Below are 23,605 nucleotides of genomic sequence, written 5' to 3'. Positions count from 1 at the left end.
TACTTACATCACAATTTATCCTACTTAATCATATACCATTTAATATATCAACATAAAGTGTATGTTTTAGTGCCAAACAATGTACTGATCTCAACTACTTAATCAATCATACATCCGTATGATGAGTCATCAGTCTTCGAGATATCTTAATCACCGTAGGTCAGTAATCATTAATGGTTGTCTAATGCATCATAAGCATGCATATCCCCTATTTATGCAGTGTGTGTGTGTGAGTGATTTCTGAGTTATGTGCTGTTGTAAAAGCCTGATGGGTGGATGGGAAAGTCGATCAGTCATCTTCTCGCTGCTGTAGATTATTCTATTAGTACTGGGGTGTGTGTGTGTGTGTGTGTGTGTGTGTGTGTGTGTGTGTGTGTGTGTGTGTGTGTGTGTGTGTGTGTGCTGGTATGATTAAAAGGTCTCATGAGGATCCTAAAAGCGAACTTCAGCGCACCTCTGCAATCATCTCTGATCCATTTTTGAAGAATTACAGGACTGCGTGCATAAGTAGCCATTTTAATTGTCCCCTATTCAGTTATTTACGCTGTCTTAACCCTGCATTAGTTCTGGAAACCGTTCTAACAGCTCACAGTTGAGACTAATTAATGAAATTAAACACCTAATAAATGCCTGTTAATTATCTAGCTACCAAAAGAATAATTTCCGCCGCTGATGGATGTCAGTCAGCCATTCATTTTAAAAAAAAATCTTGTTAAGTGAAAAATACCAAAGAGTAGGATACCGAAAACAATGTCAAATGTAATCGACTAGAGGGGTGAAAGTTTTTCAGATTACATTTTTAAGCATGTTAAGGTGTTTGGGAGACCAACATGTCTTTAACTAGAATGTACTATAGAGGGTTAGTAATGCCACTGAGACAATAACACTTCAAAGGGCAAATGGTGAATGATTTCTTTGATGGTGATAAAGAAGTAACAGTATTTAAATATACTGTATATGCTGGAGATAATGTATATGTTTATCTCACAGATTACTGTATAGTCTTCAGTTGAGTGGATCTACTCCTGTAAGTGACGAGGTATGTGGAAATGCGTTGGTTTAACTTGTTTGCTTGATGTGTGGGTTAAAAGGGCAAAGCTTTTCATCTTGATTCATCTTTCTGTTCGGGCTCCCTTTTGAGATATCTCAGTCTTTTCTTATGTTGTTTTTCATGAGAGATTGGTGTTTTTTTTTTATATTGAGAAATTAAAAATAATTATGCTGAAGACCGTCTGAGTGTCTGTGCAGAACAGCTAAATCCGATCACATTCATTATAATCTTTGGCACAGAAATAGGAGTACCAGTATTTTTTTTCACACTGGGATACAAGTGATCTCGGTTGTCATCCGTAGGTGTTCACATTTAACAAGCTGCAGCACATGAAACTGATCAATACAGCCGCAGCAGACCTGTATGATGCTGGATGGTGTGAAATCGTAGCCTCTGGCCCGGTTGTCAGCTGGACGTCGATAGTTTGGAATAATGCATTTTTGAGCCTGTCGACTCAATTCCTCTAATGCGGTTTGGTTGGGGCAACAAACGGCGGCACCTCAATGGTCATTGCTTCCAATTGCAAAAATCTGATTGATTATAAAGTTGACTGGGGATTGTTATACATTGGAAGCTCTGTGTAGTGGCCTTTATAGGCCATCAATTGATTTTAAGTGGGACAGCATTCTGATGTGTTCAACTGCTTATTGATTCACCACCGGCCATATCTGCTCATGTTGTAGGAGATTTTGCAGTGCTTCTGCAGTACAGTGAACAATAAAACAGGGATCATTTATCTCTTAAGTATATTCTTAATCTCTATCTGTATCTTTGGAGTGTTTTTTCAAAGCTGCAGAAACACTAATGGTTCAGTAATTTCCAGATGACGTAAATGACTATTTCCATCTTTTACAAAATACATGAGGAATTCAATGGAAGAATTATAGTGTGAAAAAATACTTGATCCAATTTTGCCTGGCAACACTAGCACAGACTAGAGTAATACATGAATAACACCAAGCTTTGCAGCTTGCCAGGAGGACTATTTCACCAACCTGAAAGGCTGCAAATGTTCAAGTGTCTCCTTATGATCATATGAGGCAGAATGAGCATAAATCATGTTCAGAAATCAATGAATACAGCTACGGTACAGCGCGTTTGTGCAACACCATATCATCTAAGTCACGACCAATATAGACGCCGGCGCTGCAGCTGAACAATGAACAGAAAAACACCTCAATCATCCGCACAGCGATGGGATAAAGACCCCACACTGGGTCTCACACCACAAATATGGACAATTCTCCTAGAACAAAACAGTCAATAATGAAAGTATATGATGTATAGGTGCCTCTGCAATCAATATTTCTCAGCAGTGTCATATAGCATTTTTGTTGGCTTAAGTGCAGGAACAACACTTTGCAGTCATAAAAAATGACACAACGAGGGATAATAGGAGCATTCTTTACTCTCCTATGCAACATTTCACAGGGTAGCATTTGGAAATGCACTCTCTTGTTATCATAGGTGTCTTTGAAATCCCATTTATCCCCCTCCTGGTTGACAAATAAAGGCCTAATTGAGGAATATCTCAATTTCAAAGCAAACTAATTGAGGTTAGAAAGAAGTGTTCATTTATTGGCTTATTGTTTTCTGTCAATAGGCTCATTGTGTGATCTATGAGTGAATATGAGCTGCATGATTAGGAAAATAATAAATAAAAAGGCAGAATCACAGGGAACAGAGGCCTGGACATGAGCTATCAGTCTGAGGGAGGTAGAAACATATTCACAACGAGTGTCAGCTTAAATTAAATAAACAGTGTCGATGTAAATTTAATGAAAAGATAAAATCCTCCCTCTTCTTCTTTCACGTTGCTGCTTTAAGGCTTAAAATCGGGACCATATGCCCACTGAAATCCATGCCCACGGTCACCTTGAAAGTATTAGGATTTAATATGATTGACCATGCAGTCTTAGCGAAGGATTACCGTGCTGTTGTCCGTATGCTCCCTGAAACAGGAGGAGTCAACATCATGCTGATAGGTGGGAAATGGAGGTGAAATAGTAGCCGCTGGAGGAAGGGAGGGAGGGAGGGAGGGGAGGGAGGTGAGAGCTCAGAGATCTGATCGACAAGAAGTTTAGGGCCGGACATGTTGGAATTGTGGCTGTAATGAGTTAGCATGGACGACGGGGTCATGCTATCAAACCAGAGGATGAGAATCCCGCTTGAAAAGGTGAATGTGATGAGCTGTGAGATTCAATAATGCCCCAGCACCCCCCCTCTTCCCTAACTTCCCTGTCCTCTCTCCCTTCATCTTCCACGTTCAGGGTCAAGCATGGCTTTATAAATGTTATCTGATTGCTTAGAGCTTTCCGATGCCCAGATTCGGGGGTGAAATTAATCTCTGACTAAAAATATTGACGTACACAGAAGCTATCAAGTGAGGCAAAGCAATCAGGCAATAAAGGAGGAGGTGTTGGGAGTGAGGGCAGAAAACAAAAAAAAGATAAGCACAATCAATTGGACGGCGTCACCACGGGTTTAGGGCGCCGTGCAGAGGCGTTGGATTGGAGTTGAGTTTGATCAACTACAGCACAGGTAAAACACGGATATAAGAGTGGAATTAATCAAAATTAGTTTGACCTTGAAGGTTGACCTTTCATTAAGGTAATCCTAGACATCTGGATAGGTTTTAAGTTATTACCGTGCCTGATGATAAAACTGTTTTTAAATCAGTTTTCAATTCCCTTGATTGAAATGCCATTAAGAATTAACTCTCTGAAAAGCTTCAATGGAGCTTTTATCACTTTCACTATATGAAAATATCACGAAGACTGACTAGCTTATTCTGTTAACCTTATGGCTATGGTCTCTGTGTTTGAGACATCAAATAGTATATTCAACTATGGCTGCTAATATAATTCCATGGGACAGGCCTTAATCCTCGACAATGGCAAGCATGTTTTATATTATTCAGTACACAACTGTGACCTTCTGCCTTCACCTTCCAGGGTTTAGAGGCATTATACAAAACATGCAAGCGTTAATCTTCTCTGCTATGCTTGATTCCTCCGCACCACCCTGGGGGAATGTCACATGTCAAAATGCCTCCCGTGTACACCTGACGGAAACTATGGGAACAGGAAATAATTAAATAAAACATTCATCATTCATTTTGTAATGCTGAGGTTGAAGAAAAAAAGAAATAAGAGGGAGCGGGAGGGAGTAAAGGAGCGCGGGAAAATCAGGTGCACACGTGTATAAAGAAAGTGACAGGGCCTTTTCATGTGGAAAAATAGCACTAATTCATTTCCCGCACTTGTTTGCAATATTTATGTCACCTAGCACAATGAAAGGAGGACAACCCCTGTTACTGGTGTAGCGCCAGGAATAGACGTAGCCCCCTTTTTGTTTTGGGTGGAAATAAAATAAAGGAAAGAAAGAAAACAAGAGGAGAAAACTCCTCTCACAAACTGACCCAGATAAGAACAACAAAAAAGCTGAAGTCTGGAGGGGCAAACAAAACAGTCCACACAGAAGACAGAGAGAGAGAGAGAGAGAGAGAGAGAGAGAGAGAGACACTAGAAAAAGAAGGCTCTGAAAATTGTTCTCTTGACAAAAAGTTAGTTTAAAAGTAAGAGGGGATGAATATTTTAAGAAGCAGGCTCTCTCAAGGAGGAGAACGATGAGTTAGTGTACGAATAAAAAACAAGCAGCTCTAGCAGCGACAGTTTGAACTGTTGACTTGCAAAAAGGGGAGTTTTATTGGAGTGCATGAGCAGGCAGCATATGTTGAAGCATGCATGTGAATATTTCCCCCCTCTGCATGGTGGATTGCACCCTCAGCTTATTGGTGCAATCATCTGAAGAAGAGAATACACAAATATGGCATCCGGGGGCCGTTTTCTCGACATTGTTAGAACATCTGCGGTTGTTGCATTTCTATTTCTAGAATGGTTGCGCTGAGCTAAGTGTTAAACTAAGCTGTGTTACGGTAGCTGTTTCAATGCCAACCTAAGCAGTGGTTTAACAATCACAATAGGCACACCTAATATTTAGTATAGCAGGAGTTTACTGATTCTTCTTAATACTTAAAAAGTGCCTGTCACCATGCTTAGTTAGCCGTCATGGCCTTATAGAAAATCTTCCCTCAAGCACACAATGCTATTAATTCTAACATAATTCTGAGGCACCAATCACATGCCTGTGGGGAGATTGCTATCATTTTTAAGTCTAAAATACTATGCTGGAGTAAAAATGCTAATGTGTGCTGCAATATGTCATTTGTCCTTGTGCCTGCATGGCCTGCAGCTCCACTGAGCCTGGCCTATGGTGTCCAGACTGTCAGCTCCGCTCCGCTCTCCTCTTTCCTCCGTGCCGGGGAGAGGGGACTCTGACCCCGCCATGATGACACTGCTCCAGAAGAGATTATAGACCCTGATACTCAGCCGCGCCAGCATTATGCACAGGCTGCCCTTTAACTAAGACACACAGGCTAGCTGCCAGCTCAGTCCGGCCCCGTCAGATCTGCCTACTCACGTTTGTGCAGGAGAAGTAACAGAAAACAGCAGAGTAATGGAGTTGGACAAACATCCTGATATCTATGTATACAGAGACTTTACATAAATGCCCATCTAAAATGCTGAGTGGTGTAATAAACACAATGTAAAAATCAATTAGCAGTAGTGTTCGATTCTTGTGGGTTTTAAAGTCAATACACTGATGTTTCAAACTTTTTTCCCTCCAAACATATTAGGGGGAACCCACATAAAAGAATGCATTATGTCCCACCAAGGGAAATATGATCAGCAAAGAAATATAGATTATGATGTGACCAATGTGTAAAATCAAATTCGTAACATCAGGAACACTGCTGTTGTACTTCTCTCGCTTTGCTCCACAATGAAATTAGAGATGTTACAACATGTTTTTCACCATGTGTCAAAGGTTCAAGAAGCCCTACAACATCAGTTTGAGGGCTTCAGAGAGAAAAGTGTTCCATAAAAGCATCACAGAAGGGGCAGCAGTATTATTCTATTTGTGTGTTCCTGTTAAATTACCCTTTAAGGAAGACTTGAAAGTGTAAAAGTGGTACAACGTTAACTTGTGGGTTTTATCTATTTCCTCATGTTGTGTGCTTTCATGTACTTTAAACGGAAAATAAAAAAAGAGCCCTTTTACAGAAGTGGTGCAATACCACACTTTATTCCGAAACCGGCAATTTTAAGATGTTTTTGCCGAAGCATGAAAAACCTTTTGCTACCCTGAGAAATGTGCAGGTGTGCTGTTATGTCGAGGTCAACACTATTTGTTCTGCTTGCTTAAAAGAAACTGACAGGTCAAGTAAAGAAAATAAAGGAAAGAAGTACTTTGGAGACTTTTACAGCATGATGAAAATCGAATGAGTTTTACACGTTAAAAGCCCTGCTTGCGGGGGTTGTTGTTGTTGTTGTTTTTGCTACGAGAATACACTAAATTACATTTATGAAATAAATGAAATATGATAATTTAAAATGAATGAAAGCTCAAGAGAATACACTTTGTATATTAATGACAGCTTTTTAATTTGCTCTTAATAAACGGCGATTCATGTGGACAATTCCCCAGGCACTTTGCATTTCCATCTCAAATCTCATTTTAAATTCAGACCAGTATGAACCTGCGTCTGGTTCTGGACCGAACTCATCCGTCACATTACATCCAGTTCTGCTTACATCTACATTTAATTGCTAATTTAAAATGCTCTTGATTGAATCTTCATGTTGACTTCAGGAAGCCATTACTGTCATTCCCCTTGGTTTAATGAGGCTCAAGATGTCAATGTCAGCTTGACTTCCTCTCACCCTCCTCACCCTTCAAACCCAACAGGTGACCTCAGTGCTCTTGCTTCTTGTCAGGATTTTATTGCACGGTTACAAACTTTGACCCTCTGTGCCTCACTGCCGGTGATATGGCTTGACACCTGAGAAAAGGTGGAGTAAAAAAGCCTCTAGTCTTGGAAAAAAATATAGACATATTCTCAGTGACATCACATTGGTTTTTGAAGTGCTTTTTTAAAACCGAGCGATGGCAGTCACATTATTGGAAATGCTGTTTAAACCTGACCTAGACCAGAGCTGATGCAGACCTTAAGCCTCCTTTCAAACAGCTACAGCGTGTCCTTTTTGCAGTCAGTCAATAATACAACTATGAATAACTCTTATCCTTCATAATATTAAAAAAAGTGAGTTAAAAAAAAATTATTCCACATATGCATGCAAGTTGGGACATGAGTTATTCAAAATGAAATGTTTTTTGTACCAGGCTGTAAACATGTTTGTTTCTGCTGTCAAAATTTACATTTTCAGGTCTTTTGGAGCCAGCCTCAAGTGGACACTTGTTTTTTCAACACCCGAGTTTGTCACTTCTGAATCAATAATGTTTTTTACAGAAGTAGTAGGATTAGTATTTGAATATATCAAGACTGTAATTTTTTATGCTAAAAGGAAAATAAAAAAATGGCACAGGCTTGGTTTTAAAATTGAGTCCTAAAGTCTTGAAAGTCCTTTTTTTTAAAACTTGGCAGAAGTTCACAAATCATTTTTGTTCAGCCCCTGTTCCTGATTCTTGCCAACTTGTAAGCAAAAATTCAGAGAGATTTTGGGAGAATCAAAAGAAAAGAATAGCTTGAAATTAAAGGGAGATAATTCTCTTAATAATCCCAAAAAGACATTACATTTTTATCTGGGACTAAAAGAAAAAATAAGTTGAGTTTTGTACAAAAGTTGTTTGGATAAAATACTTTTTTGTTGGGGAAGAGAACTCTTTTTTTCTATGAATAAAGCATTACAACACAGACAGTATTTTAATGGTTTCTTTTGAAGTGGCACTTTCTGACAGTGACTGTGCTCCTTTTCCCATTGTTTCATTTATTCAGCTTGGCATTGTGATTTCTTAATGGGACTAGAAGCATAATTTTACTTTGTACAATCCTAAACAATAGATGGTAAGTGGATTCTGCCACTGTGTTTTTGATTGAACACAGAATGGGACTTAGTGGTTAACATTTACAGTTAAATCAAAGAATTAAATCATTTTAAGAGTTGTTAACTCAAGTGAGACTACAGCAAGTACTCGTTCAGGTGTGACAATCCAATTTCCCTTTCCTGTTAAAAATGTTCTATCTCTTTTTTTCATGGATGGTTGTTTTGTTGATGTACAAGGCTTAATATCAAAATCAGTGTGTATGGGATAACCAATATCTAGATATGGAACAACTTTAAGTTAGTTGAGCTTCTCTGAAGTTAAGATTGCTGGCCTTTTTACCTTTTAAACTCCTTATCACATTATTTTTATCATGACTGATGTCAGTGAAATGTAGCCAATGAGAAAGACCAAAAAACAGCAGTTCCTTAAGTGTCCACAACAACAACGGGTAAAGCTGATTTCTTTATTCTTACACACTGTAGAGGGGTAACAACTATTTGTATTTATCAGTTTAGATTTTAGAAAGCCTAAAAGTTATTTATATATTTGAGAAATTGGAGGGACGGTGAAGTTGACTGACAGGTGGATGAGTTGTAGCTGTTTGCCAGGAGGCCTTAAGGCCCGCCTTAACTCAACCTCTTTGCCTGGGTGAAATCAAAAGTAAGGTAGAATTTGCATTTCCAATATTGTGACCGTAATTGTTTTGGCTTCAGAAGCCTCTTCAGAAACAAATGGATGACGTCACTAGGACTATACCCATCCTTTATACAGTCTATGGTTACTATGTGAGCCTGAACCCTGATACAACTACCAACCTTCCTAAAATAATGCTAGAAATCTTCAAACACAATGTTTGATATTGCCCAGTTGAATTCATTAAAAATGGAAGCACTGTGGGTGAATGCAACTGATCTGTTCTATTTCTGGCACTTTGCTCTGTGCGTCATTGCAAAAGCAAAGGAGCTGAGCAAGACAGAGTGAAGAGAGTGTTTGAGTGTAAATGACTGTGTACGAGTGTGTATGTATGTTTTCATCCAAAGAGACTCCGCCCTGAAGGCAAAGAGCTCAAACCTGCTGCTGTCACACAGAAACAATGAGACCTGATTTGACAAAGTGACAATGACGGAGGGCTTGTGAAATTGTTTTCAAAATAAACATGACTACTTTATTACTTTTTTTAGGACGGGGGGGGGGGGGGGTGGGGGGGATAGGAGGTGACACATAAGAGGAAGGAAACAAAGACAATGATTCCAAAAGAATAGAAGAGGAAGCTTGTATAAGGGCTTAAGAAAATGGTCTGTATTTGGTAGATACACATGTGCTCGCCAGTCACTCTTGCCTGCTGTGCTAATCTGTCGCCAGTGTCCTTGGCCCTCCCTGCAAGGCAGCAGTCTCATGAGATGGCACTGATCAGTGATGGAACAACACGCAAAGTGATTCCACCATCTTGGCAGGCGGGTAATTAAATATCAGCTCTTGGCACATGAGTATGTAAATGCTGCTTCCCTGCCCGTGCTTGTGGCCGCTTCAACCCGCCCCAGCCCTGCCCCCCACAAAGCACTGATCAGAAGGAGGGACTGTGCCAGGTCCTGTTGCTAGCGACTGCTCTCAAAGATATTATTAACCTCCTCTCTAAAGCAGATCCAGATCAGAGGCATCCCACTCAGCGGCCCTTGCCGTAACTGGCTGAGGGGCTAATGCTTACATTTGGCCCTTTCAGAATAGGAGGAGGGGAAAAAAGGGTTCTGAAAATCTGAAGCAATATGTCAGGATGTGCGCTTGGCTGGTGGCAGGGGGAAAAGAATAGGGACAGGCTCGTAAATAGCAAGCGCTCATAATTCTGAAGATGTCAGAGGCCAAATGGATATTTTTCTATTGGCAGCGATAAGGCATGTGGGCAATACACGGATAGGGGCTTATTAAATTTCTCATAAAGCCTATCATTGTGTGGCGGAGCAGAGAGCTTTCTGTTAACATGCCAGTTTATGGATACGTAGCAATTGTTCTGATAAAGGATCACTATGGAAAGCTTCTTTGAGTTGCAGCGGCCTTATTAATGATGCTCCATCAAACATATTGCGCTATGATTGCACCCTTATCAACAGTCAGCCCACGACTCAAGCAGGCAGTTTCCGTGAGCGGCATTTGAATAGACAGCTAAGTGTTACATTTTTATCCTTTGACATTAATGCTTGATGTTTTCAATGTTTTCCTTCATTCAAAACTTTTGACTTTTTCTGCTTTTTGCAGCAATCTAACTGTGCCTGTGCATAAACACCAGCAGGAATTTTGGCCAATCAATACTGTGATTGAAGCTGAGGAGCCCTCTGTCACTGGCATGGAGGGATTTATCAATCACATAACCTCTGGCTGCAGGTTTCTGCTCACTGCCTGCACTTTCCTTAAAATTGATGTGATGAAGAAAAAAAGGAGAGTATGGCGATGTAAATATCTGGGAACTATCTGGAGATGGGAGGTAGAGGGATGATGAAAGTAGGCATAGGAAAGACGGACAGGATTGCAGAGGAAGGAACACGTTTGTAGAGAAGAATGAGAAGAACAAAAGGGAGAAATAGCCTGAGAGAAAAATCATTAAAAGGAGCAATTTGTAAATGTATTTCATACAACAGGGGTGCTCCAACTGCTGTCATTTTGAGACATATCCAATTAAGGTGGGGTAGATGTAGACATTATGCAATAATGCATGCATGATCCTGCTACAGATGTAAAACATCACATTACTAATGCCGAGCATAACTGTGTCAATGTCAACTACAACTGAGATCCAATTAATTATCAGCACATCTTCCTCTCTGTCTGTCTCACCTCGTATGTATGCTAACTGATTAATACAGAAAAACATTCAACACATATGGAGCACAAGCCAAGAAACCATGCATGACTGATCTGCAATACCTTGTGCACAAGCAGGAAGTGAAGGCTTGTTATGGTACCAATCAATCGTCTGTCTTAGAAGTACGGTTTGCAAAAAGTCACAATGTATGAGAGGGATTACATCCTCTGCTGATAAGACGAACAAAGAGCCTTCCTCTGTTCCATCCTGACTTAATAAAAGCATTTCATTGACTTTCAATAGCTCAACCTGCTCAAGATCTATACGGCAGGAATGCACTTTTGAATGATAATACATTTTGATCACACGAGGCGTAAATTCTTCAACCTTGCCAGGTCCAACTAATCGAATGCCTCCTCAGATAAGTCTGTGTGTAAGATAAAAGGAAAATGTTCAGGCGCATTAATGATTAGTGGCTAATGACTGATCAAACAAAACATGCTGCCACAAGTAAGGACTGCACTAATGGAGTCTGCTGAATGCAGAGAGATCAATAAGCAGGAGCACAGTAGGATACGAGATACGAGTAAAAAGCAGCCACTTTGAAAGAAAAGATGGATGCTATATGATCCCTGAAAAAAAAAAAAAAAAAAGTTTTCCTGTCATGTCTGTAAATGAATTGGAATGCCCTTTCACAGTCTTACACTTCGGACAAGAGATACACCATATAATGTCACAAACCACCTTATATAATGAATCAATGCACTTCTCTGTATTTTTGTCTCCTCTGCCTGCTGCTCTCTCTCTAACCAATGTTGACATTTGGCTCAAAGTATATTGATTCATGCTGGGAATTGGAGCGCACATACGCCACCACTTCAAGTGTGAGGTAGAGGGTGTAAAATGGGAACAAACTACAGTCAGTGGATCTTTTTTTTTTTTTTTAAGGTGGGGACTTTTCATTTAAAGTGCACTGCAGTCTCGTCCGTCATGAAAAAGAGGACCCATAACTGACAATTCATTGGCTTCGGGAACATGTTGGGCCTTTTCAGTCAGTTCACATTGTACTGTGTGTTGTACACAGCAGTGAATGTTCTGCCAAAGAAAAGAATGTACCAGAAGATGAATGCATTCAAGGATAATAATGAATGCCCTTGGAAACTTCATAACTGAATCTTTAACAGCTTTGAAAAGTGGAAATATTTCACGGCTAGGAGTTTAAGGAAAGCAACAAAGAAGAAAAAACATCTTCTGAATACAATTTCACGCAACAGATTCATCGAATTTTTATCACTGTTTGAATGTCCTCGGCTGCTTGTCTCTTATGGCCTGTATTTCTTTCTTTTGCTCGACTGAGAACATCTCTGCAATTGTACGGGCTTGCAGCTCAATTGACTCCAGATTGGTGAATATGTATAGGAGCGAGTGTTGAATAATGTATTGGATCAGATATATTCTCTGTGGTTGCGGAGCTCCTATTGTAGTGCACAGCGGCATTGTTTGATGTGAATCCAGAGCATCAGATATGTTAGAAAAACACTGATATGGGAGCTGTGGGAGTGCTGTAGTGTCACCTGGATGCATGTAATTAAAATAAAGTATAATAGAGATGAGGAATGAAGTATGATACGGCTTTACTGTACCTCAGAGTGGAGTTTAACGGGAGGTTGGGTCACAACTGGCGAAATCGTCCCATTGAGAAAATGTTTTATTTCTTTCAACCGGGATCTAAAATGAGAACAGAGGGGAAGTAAATGTAACTGATGACACATAAATCAGACCCCAGCGTGTTAATCAATGTGCCTGAGTTGGCTTTAATGTAACATTTTGGACTTGACAGATGTCTGAGGAAATTTGTTCAGATAGATACTAAAATGAAAGGTAACACTGTGTCACCACCATCACTCTGTAATCACTAGACATGTTGGGCTTCAAATGTGACCACTTTAATGAACATGTTCTCTATCAAAGAAACTCCAAGCCCCCTGGTTATAGAACTATATTACTTTTTGAAAGTGATAAGTTGGGAGGGGGGGGTGAATTCTGTCAGTCCTTTGTGATAAAACAAACACAGAGAGGAATAGGGAGAGAGTAGATAAAGAGAGATCATTGGGAAATATGCAAATGAGGGTATGAATACAGATCAAGCTTCTCCTGGTATGAGATGAATACATTTACCTCTCATCTACATGCTGATGAACAACAATAAAGTGCTTTATTTGGGCTTTGGCGTGGTCTAGTATAGAACGCTTTGATAAAGCTTTCATGGTCAGTTGTTTGAAACCAAAACAAAAAAATATCACAGGAGGCACAAAGGTTTACAACTTGTCCATTCATATATTCATGTTTACATCTTTGACGATTGATCTTTCTTCGAGGTAACAGTGTAGCTTGTTGGGTAGCCTCCAAACTGATGGTGTTTTTCTGCACATTTACAGAAGCGGAGGCTATTTGCAATTTATTCTCAGTAGAAAAAGAGTAACATTGATTTTGCCTGACTTTGTCTGATGAGAAGAGATACAGTATGAATGAATTTTGTAGAAAAACACTTGCATATCGAACCAACAGGTGTTGTGATGAGAAGCTTTAATTCAAAGCCACACATGTTCACTTTTGAAGTGCGGTTGTGTGTACAGTACGTCCAAGGACATAGGTGTGCTTTTTTGACTTTCTTTTTCTGTGTCTTTCATTGAATTTCAGCGATTTCCTTATGAATAATTTTTTCTTTGAACTCTGCTTGCTTTGTCCAGCCCGATTGATCACAAACACATTCATTTCCTTTCATTTCATTTAGCCTCCTTTTAACATCTTGTAGATGTTTTTAACTCATAGTTTCACACAAACTCTCATCTGTGTATTCTGGTGTTTCATAACATAACCAAGGACAAAACCTGGCACAAGCGTCCCTGGGCTACCTTCAAGCATCAGCCGAGTGGTCACAGGGAAGAGCAGGAGGTTTATAGTCCTAAAGTGGAGCGAGTGCTCCCTGAACCCCTGTGGCATGAACCCACTATATCTTATTAATGAAACTCAGAGTGTTACAGGCCTCCAGGCTGGTGGCTGGAGGGGATGGAGTTTTTCCAGGGACTGGCTTGGCACACGCACATTGACACAAGCCACAAGGTATCAAAAGCAGACCTTTGTATGAACACAGAATGGGTTTTTATTCATTTCAACCTGGCAAAGGTGTTTCAGTAAATGTATTCCCGACTTGCTCCAGGGATTTTATGCAATCAGTTGCATATATTATATCAACATATAGCACAGTGCGTCCTATTCTCGATTGTGCAAACTAAATTTCCATCGGTGACAGTGTCGATCTATAGGGGTAATTGTACTGGAGTTTTTTTTTCAGGATTCTTTATCTCGGCTGTAGCTCTAGGTGTAACCTCAATCTGTCAGGTGTGTCTCAAATCCATATTCATTGCAAACATATGGGTTAAACCCCGAGGTGGTACAGCGATTTTATATATCATGGAGCTATTAAATCACTGAGTGTGTGAATAATTTAGAAACTTTCATATGTGTGGGGGGAAGAACGTTGTGTGAGACCAGGCTGAAAATGTCTCTTGAAGCAAGACTTTGACATATTCATTTTCGAAAAAATATCATATTCATTCTCCTAAAAATGAATAGTTCAATTCATGAGTAATTATGTCGTTTTTTCAAGTCAATACACGCAGCGGTTATGCTGTAGTATTTGGATTGGCCGCATCATCATGTTGTGGTCTGTTTAATTGGTACTAAAGGGAACTATGTCGTTGACTTTTTAACAGTCCTTTGGTTTTGCTACTATTTATTGATGCTTGAAACACATTCATGTTTTAGTAAAAAGGGTATTTTATATTCTTACAGTAACACAGCAATAGCCAAACAAAGCCTCTGCTCATACCAGACCAGTTAAACCTATTTTTTTGTTCTTTATCCTTTCTACCTTGCAAGTTCTTGACACGTAACAGAACATTATTAGTTACCATACCCAATTATAGCTACAAGTGTCAGTCACTTAGAAGAGAAATAAAGGCTGCTTGGCGAATATTACATGACATTTCTGTGCAACACGCTCGTTTTCTCTACCACGTCTGTGTATAAGAAGACATCTCACAGGTGGATATCTAAGTAATTATCAAGCAAATCACCGAACAAAACTATGAGTCACACATCATCTACAAAGCTGAGTGCTTGTTGTTTGCCGCCTCCTATGACTCATGAGGCTGAGAAAAAGAAAAGAGAGAAAATAAACTTTTGAAATGTTATCTGTTTTGAGTGTCGGAATTTAAAAGGTTAGCCCTAATGGACCTGGAATTACTTTCAAAGTAGTAAAATGACTTTTCAGCACTCACTTTGAAGGCTGTGTGACAAGAGGTGCCCCTTAAGAGCCGATTCAGGGTTGATTTGTTGTCATCTCTGAGCGCAGTTTTAGGCGGAGTGCTATGCCAAGCAGCTGGGAGAGCGGAAACACATCACTCTTGAGGAAAGATGGCTGTTGCTCGGGTCGGCCATATGCCTCTGCATCTGTGAGTGAGGATGAATGCTTCTGTGTAAGACTAAATAAATCCAAATGACCAATTATGTTTTTTATACACACTTCAAAATCAGTCTTTTCCACCTTAGGTCGCCCCCTCTTTTACAAATTATTTGATGTCTGTTTACCTACGTTATCCACAGATTTTCATTAGAATTATTTAAGGATGCTAGTAAAACTTTCCTCCAATAGTTTGTGCCCTGAATATTTAATGCTGTTTTGAAATAAATATTACACCAGCGGGGTTGGATGTGTCGTATAAATTCAAGGTACACCGTGCATTCTGTTCAATACTGCTGCCAGAGTTGGGGCCAGAGACTTAATTTAAAAGCTGTCCTGTCATGCTCCCCTTTGGCTTTCCACTGAGTCATCACTTGCATTTATAGTTTGTTCAGAGGCTTTGTGATCCAAGTGGGGAATTGGGGTGTTTTCAAAGTTGTTAAGCAAGGAAATAATTGATGAAAACCGAGGTAAAAATGAACATTTATTTAACAAGAATGAACTAAAACCTCTCAGAAACGTTAAATGTTAACGGCTGTGCATCAGCAAGTCGCAATTTTTGTGTGCTGTTTTGTGATGGACAGATAGTGACCAATGACTATTAAAGCATTTTGAAAACAGCTATCTGGTATGGGGAAAAAAAACAAAGTTTGGAGAAATATGATAATATACTCAAACAGTAGAGCTGCAGGCTGAAAAACCAAAACAAACAACACTAAAATAGTTCTTAAAACTGAGATGAATTATGGAGCTGGGTGACAAGTCTTTGCTAGAGCAAGTTAACTTACACATATGATATTAATTTGAATAATTATGTTTAGGGCTGTGGGTGTTAACATGTTAATCACGTTGCAGTTAAGGTCCGAAATGAATGCGTTCATATTTTCTAATCGCATGAATCGCTTTTTTGTCCATTTCAACGCACCGTTTTTAGCGTCTCCCTGCGCTTGCAGTCATGGAGTGAATTCACCTTTAAATGACTCAATTCACTTTCAAAAGCTTCTAGACCTGACCAGTTGACAAATAATAAGTAATAACCACCTTGGGGCACAGATGGCCTAGCAGTTAGGTCATGTACGTAGGCTATAGTCATCCCAACGTGCGGCCTTGGTTGGAGTCAGGCCTTTGGCATCTTTCCTGCATGTCATTCCACAGTCTTACTTCATGGTTACCTTCTCTATCCACTGTCCTATCCAACAAAGAGTAGCACTATTGATCAGTGAGCCAGTGGCTTTACATTTCATAACTATAAAAACACATTCTCCGAGGTGGGATGCAGCCACAGCGTGAGTTTTCAACCCAACATGGTCAAATGTAATAATACCCTTTGTGTCCAGTGATTGAATCTGTTTAGTGTGAGGGGAGCACATCAGGTCTAAAATTAGTTCTGCTTTGAATATGTGCTGGCCAGAGAGCAGAAAGGCCGAACAACAAACGAGATTACACGGTCTGGAGCCACTGCAAACACATTAGGACTTGATCCCGCTGTTGTTAAACATACCATAATGAATCCCAACAGGAGGTGGGAATCATTCACCGAGATGAAGAGATGCTAAAGAGATCGTCTAAAATAATCTGTCATCCAAGACATTGATGAAAAATTCTGTTCAGATTAGATAAAAACAAGACCCGATCTCTGGGCACAGCTTCTAATATTATGCGTTAAAGAAAATCACATAAATAAAATATAAAATGAATGGGGTTCATATTAATACATCTTTAAGCTAATATATGAAGCAGATGGAAGCTTTCATTACGAGCAAGTTCAATAATTTAAAGTTGCAAGAAGATTTATCGTTTTATAATGTACATTCATCAAGGCGCTCGTATAAGAGTCTATTTTCCTTCATCTTTCATTTCATTTTATTCTAACTTAATGTAACTTTATTTCAAATCTTGTGGCACCATATTTCATTATTCCATATGCTCCGTTTGAGGGGAAGGAAGAGAGAGTGCAGAGAAAAATAGGGTACACTATTGGCCCACTGAATCAAATTATAAATAAATAACCCAGCATGCTGTTAGCCTGGGGATAAAACACACACTATTAGCTTTCACCCAAAAAAGTAAACTGTTATTCACTTTCCCTGAAACAGATGGCTGCAACGTCCTCTATATGTCAGATCTGTCCAACTCTCACAACCTTTGGCTGCGCCCGAACCTTTCACGATTGTTTGCACATGTAACACAGACGCGCACACACACACACTAAGTATCTTTTTCTCTAACACATGTTCTTTCTCTCCTTTTCTGCCTGGTATCTTCTCTCTCCAAAAAGCCTTCCTAATAAATATTAATGTCAGCTCCCATGTGGCGGGGCAGGGCTTACTCACAGCCAAATGATCCTCACACAGAATAATGAAGCCGCTGGGATCCAGGTGAGAGGACGGAGGGAGGCTTATGTAACTCGGTGCCTTGTCAGGTAAGTTACATCCATAATTTAACACCCGGGGAAGAAGATTGGAGATATAGGAGGAGACGTGAGGAATTAGCCTCATAACCTGGAAGAGACGTGGAAATGGGGGGAAGCAAATGTAATGAGAGAGTAAGCCCACAAGAGATTTTGAGCAACAAAAAAACTGCAGAGTTTTTGGTGATGGATTTGATAAAGTTGCAAATACATCACACATATTCGTGCTGAGAGAATTATACCTTCTCTGAAAGTAAACTGCAGGACTTCTGTTATTTGTTGATTTGGTTATATCACTCAAATACAATGTTCTTTTTTTTACAGCACAGGGATGATCAATACAAAGACATCCAAAAACAACTGTCCACCACGGGAGATCCCAGAACCCAGACATTCAAAAATCAGTGGGTTTACCTCGTCTACAAGTGTTCCCTGTTGACACATATAAACAAGACAAATGGTTCCAACAGGCTATTTGATGGACAACTTCATATTTTCTGGAGATCAATCTGCCACACACACTCAGCTGCTGTACATGCCAAACAAGCATGGTTATTGATCCAGGTGACCTTTGGAACTGTGCAGTTTGAACTTGCTATGATCACACAGGGCAGCGTGACAAATATGGAGTCAAAACAACTGCTTTGTCGCAAATTTAAATTTCAAATTAGAATGCATGTTCACATTTATTCAGATAGGACAGTAGATAGAGTCAGAAACCAGTTAGAGAGAGAGAGAGAGTGGGAAATGTCATGCAGGAAAGGAGCCACTACATAGAATTGACCCCAGACAGAAGGGTTTTCCAAAAAAAATTTCCAGTCAGTGCTGGAATGTAGATGGGTATATTACTCCAATACACTTAATTGGTTCACTGGCTGCTGATAACAATAAAGTTATACTTACAGACTTTTACTTAAATAACATGTGCAATTACTTAGTTGTGTTCAAATTATTTGTTCCTTGGTTTAAACTATTAGAGCCATAAACAAAGACTGGATGGATGGATAACTGCAGGAAACTGCACCTGATGATTACTAAACTATAAAAACAGAGATATGTTTGATGAGTTTCCTCTAACAGCAGCCCTGTAAGTGAATCATCTAGGATAAAAATGATTCTACAATTTATTTGTGAGTGTCTTATATTGACAGATCTAAAAGGTGTTTGTGTTCGAGAGAATGTGAAGGAGTGTGAATAACCTTCTGACATGCCAGCTCAGGAAGGTGGGAATGCTTTATTTGTTTGTGTACGTATCCATGTGTGCAGATGTCTGTGAGGGTATTTGTGTGCACCTAAAGGCCTGTATTAGTACTGTCCATGATGATTACTTTGGGTATGTGTATGTGCATATTCATAACACCTGTCATGGCTGCATGCATACACTATAGGTGTCTTTAAAATGTCTTTGCCGGATTAATGTATCTGTATCCTTGTACATATGTTTGCCCTTGTATCAGTAATGCTTGCCAATAGATTGGTGTGCGCAGCGTGAGTTGAGGGCCACAGGTACAGTAAGGCCAAGGGCCAAGCAGGGGCCAGATTGATCAGATGGCCCCTATAGAGCCCCAGGAGGGCCACTAATGGAGCTGTCATTATGCAACGTCCTTGCTGTCCAACAGCCTCCTCTGCTGTCACATACACATCACTTATAATTCATATACACACACACACACACACACACACACACACACTGCTTACAGGTCTGGACGACTCAGCAGTTCATCCTCATCTGGAGTGAGTATCAGAGAGAGTTCAAAGGCACAACTGTGTCGGACAAGAGAAATATTGTCATCTCAGCGGGATGCAAAGACAGATGAATGTTCAAAGGCAAAAACAGACGTTTCAATTTCACATCATGTGTTCAATGATTTGACTACAGGAGGCGTCTGAAAAAGTAAAGAAAGGAAGACCAACAAAGAGGCTCTCTCATTACTAAAACATTTATAAGGGTTACAATGCTTTTGCAAGTATTACACAATTCACAACCAGTATTTTGTTGAGCCTTTGTTTCAGGAGGACTATTAGAATTGTTCTTTTATAACAATTATTGTTTCCACTGAAGAAGGACTGGAGGTTTGCAATCAATTGCAGAGATCAGAAGGTGATAGCAAGAAGAATGGTTTCAACTCTTTAACCCTTTTCATTCTTAACTCTGTTTTTTTCTACGCCGGAAGTTGAGAAATCAAAGGAGAATCTTGTATGGTTTAGCCCACAGCCTTGGTGCTGTACAGTAAGTCCCGACATCCTCTCAATACTAGGTCAAAGCCTGGGGATTTTATGTAAGATAGTTTTCACCACTTCAGCAGCTTGTTTTCCTTTCCATCCCTTACTGTGCATGTGCACTTGTTCTTGTATGTGTATGCATTTTGTCCTTCAGAGTTTAGAAGTCCAGTTATCAAACTTGATCCAGATAAATGATGTGAAAACATTTTCTTTCCTTTTCCTCTCCTTTGTCTCGTTCTATCTATCTCACAAATATATGATTTGTACAGGGGGAGTTCAGCATCATTACAAAATACTCATTACAAAGGTTCAATAGAGAGGAGTAAGCGATAGGATAAATCTGTTCTGTAATGTCATCTCTTCTCCCCTGAACTCAAACAGCAAGAATTAGCATTAGCCTATCCTGGGGAAGGGATCTGCTTTTTCTCAATTAGCCTGTCTCCATTCGGCTCCTTCCTTTAGGTGTCTTTAACCAGGCTCAGTGTGTCACTGACTCTAATCTTAGATTAGGAAAGAACATTTAGCTGTATTTTGAACTGGAAGGAAGTTGGTGAGAAGTTAGTAGCCCATTGATTAAGTAGCCCAGATTAGTAATACATTGAGTAAAGTGTTCAAAGTCTATATGATAGTAAAAATAATCTGGTATTATCAGAGACTTTAAACCTTTGCAAAATCATTATACAAGGTATAAGCTTTTTCCATACTTTTGATAACATTTTTTATAAAGGTTTATAATATGCTGGTGCACTTTCATAATGATCCTAGTAGGGGAATTACATTAAACGTATAAAGGGAAAAGTTTCATAAAAACAAGTATGAAAAGGTTTTAGTCAGGAAATAAAGAAGATGTTAGATGACTACAATACCTGTCTTTAACTACAAAAGTAGCATGAAGGTTAAATGTAGAACTACGCCAACCTATTAGAGTTAACAGGATTCACTGAAAGTATGCTGGCGAGCACAAGCTATGATGTAGTGAATTGTAAAAATTGCATCTTCAAGAGAGCCAGCCTGCACACTGATGAATTTTCTTGCTTTGAGCTTTATTTGAAGAGGTATCATGTAAAGTTATGTCAGTGGACTTGGAAAGACAATATGGTCCGTACTAGCTGGGTGGAAGCTTATGCTAGCGATCAACTGTCAGATCTCAGGTTGATATAAATGAACTAAAACACCAGAAGCATGTGGTACTGACAGTTCAAAGCTATGTGGGATAACCTTTGTTCATTAAATATGCCCAACAGTGAAAGCCTTTGCAGTGACACATGTCTTTTATCTTTTTTTAGCAACTCTCTTGAGCATTAAGTCCGAAACTCTTCTCAATTTTTTTTGGGGGCCAGCGAGGGCTCGGGTACACAGAGATTATTATATCTAGCCTTTGATGCTGTGATAATCCATTTTGGATCAATGACCTTTCATCAATCTAGTCTTATCGAATGTTGTATGTAAAGGTCACTAAATGGCAACACCTTTAAAAACTGACAGAACTAAAAAGAAATAGATTGTTTGGAGCCACAGTAATCCACAGTCTATTAAATGTGCTATCCATGATCTGAGGAGAGGTGTGAACAGGAGTAGTATCTCCTAAAAGAAAACATCCTGCCTGCAAAACAAAATCTAATAGACCATGAGCACATCTAAAATACATAACAAAGTGAGTCAGCACAGTGCAGAAATGAAGGAAATTGGTATCCTGCGGATACACTCCAAATGTCAGGTCTGGTAAGAAGAAGTCAAGGCTTCCTTGACAGAGCAATATAATTTGAACCCCATTTTGTGACTCAACTAGATATATCTGCTCCTTTTCCTTCCGAGCGAGTGGAAATATCTGCCACTGTCATTTTTAGAGGAGAAGAGGGAGGAAATGAGCCGTGGAAAAGACGGATTTGGAAGATGGGATAGTGTTTGTGAGTGTGTGTCTGTCTATGATTGTGTGCGCAAGTGTACGAGAGAGAGAGATAAGTTGAGCATCAGAGACTGTTAAATTGAAAGAAATGGGCTGTGCGTGTGCTGTGTGTGGCATGTGCTTGACACATATGATATATTCTCTTTGAAAAATGTACATTTGTGCCTGTGACATAGCGTGTAAAGAAAGTCTTTGAGAGTGTGTTGTCATCCATGAGGCGCTGTCATCTCTGGCGTGAGACTTGGGTGTCAGAGTGTCACCCGTCACTTGTCTATGTCAAGTCAGCCATCATACTGCCAGTGCGTCAATCAGAGATTTTCCGGCCGTGTCTGTGTGCTACAGCAACAGGAGGACATGACACTGGAGGTAATGCATCGCTTACAATCTTGGTGGACTTTTGAGCAAGTGTCATGAATGACACACACAAAACTGTGTGTTAGGAGTAAATTGGAGAGGGAGAGGGTGAACGGACTTTGACATTAGACCGACAATCGACTCTGAGGGTTCATGAAACATTCAGGTGGATACAGCGCACTAACAGGTTTCAATCCCGGGAATGGAGGTACATCATGCTGTGCGAGCTGTGACACCTTTTACAGATACCCGCGACACGTTCAACTCTTCACCCGAATCAAAACAACCGCCAGCTATTGTTTGTCTTCCTGGTGTCTGACTGCCTGCTGCTTCCTCCATTCTGCAGTCGTGTCAAGGCAGCAGAAGACACATGAGGTATTGATCACAGGGTAGCCGTGTGTCTTTGGTGAAACCAAAACAGTGAGGGGAGAGGATGTCAGTGGTAAGACGGGAGAGGGAGTCAAGGGAAATGCAAGATCTGATAAATGCAGCCAGTGTCAGCTTGTGCTCTCCTCCCACCAAGTCTGAAAGAATAGATCCACGGACTCCCACCTGCCTCCATCTAACGTCAATAGGGAATTCCTATTACAGTTGATGCATGCTGGCTCTGGATATGGACTTTACACAGTGCACCTGAGGGAGGTTATTGGCTGCACTCTCCTTCAATAACCGCTACCCATCTCCCTGTAGCCCGTCTCCATCCGTCAGCTCTGTCAGCCGGCTTTGGGTTTGTTTTATGTCTTTGTTTGTTTTGGCCTTTCCATCTTGACTTTGCCTTTTTCTTCCCCTCTCTCTCGCATGCTCTCTACATCATCTGTTACACATTTCAGATGCCTGCACCTGATTTTCACCATCTTAAGAAAGCTTCTTTTCATCTCCCCTTGCTGCCTGCCTTTCACACACGTATTCAATCTCTTCCTCTCCTGCTCTCCCTCCTCCTCTTCTTTTCATCTCTCCTTCGCTGCTGCCCGGGTCCAATCTGCAGCAAGAGATTGTATAAAGCTCAGTTTGTTGCAAGAGAGACGGCAGCCCACGCAAAAACGATCTGTTCATTCATGCCTTATCTTGAGATGAATATCATATTGTGATTTCTACTCCAAAAGTTCTAATCATTTATAGACCAACATGCATGAATTACTAGAACTGTCAGTGCTGTTACAAGCTAGCTAGCTAACACAAACACTGGCTTGGCTTTTACATGCCGGATGTCGCTCAGTTCCCACTGGCATACTGTAGCTCTGTTAAAAATAGCATAGATCTGTCTAGCCCTGAAACAATCATGGGATTGACAATTCTCATAATCAACCAATCGCTTAAAGGATAACCCTGGCAATATTCAATGCTTTTTATTGTCTACAAATCCCGTCAAAAGATCAGGAAGAACAGGGTTTCAGTCCGAATCAACACGCTGTCCCAGTTCCCTATCCTGTAGG

At 40.1% G+C, this 23,605-nt stretch overlaps 1 long non-coding RNA gene across 1 annotated transcript in view; it reads right to left on the bottom strand.

Moving 5' to 3' along the window:
- Nucleotides 1-23,605, bottom strand: part of LOC136177624 (uncharacterized) — a 169,196-nt gene that overhangs the window by 19,550 nt on the left and 126,041 nt on the right. The window contains exon 5 of the long non-coding RNA XR_010665115.1: nt 12,398-12,482. This is a non-coding gene — a long non-coding RNA (uncharacterized lncRNA). The remainder of the gene's footprint in view (nt 1-12,397; nt 12,483-23,605) is intronic.

The sequence above is a fragment of the Labrus bergylta genome, chromosome 23 (genome assembly GCF_963930695.1).
Source record: "Labrus bergylta chromosome 23, fLabBer1.1, whole genome shotgun sequence".
Taxonomy (NCBI): Eukaryota; Metazoa; Chordata; class Actinopteri; order Labriformes; family Labridae; genus Labrus; species Labrus bergylta.
This window is presented reverse-complemented; position numbering and strand designations above follow the sequence as displayed.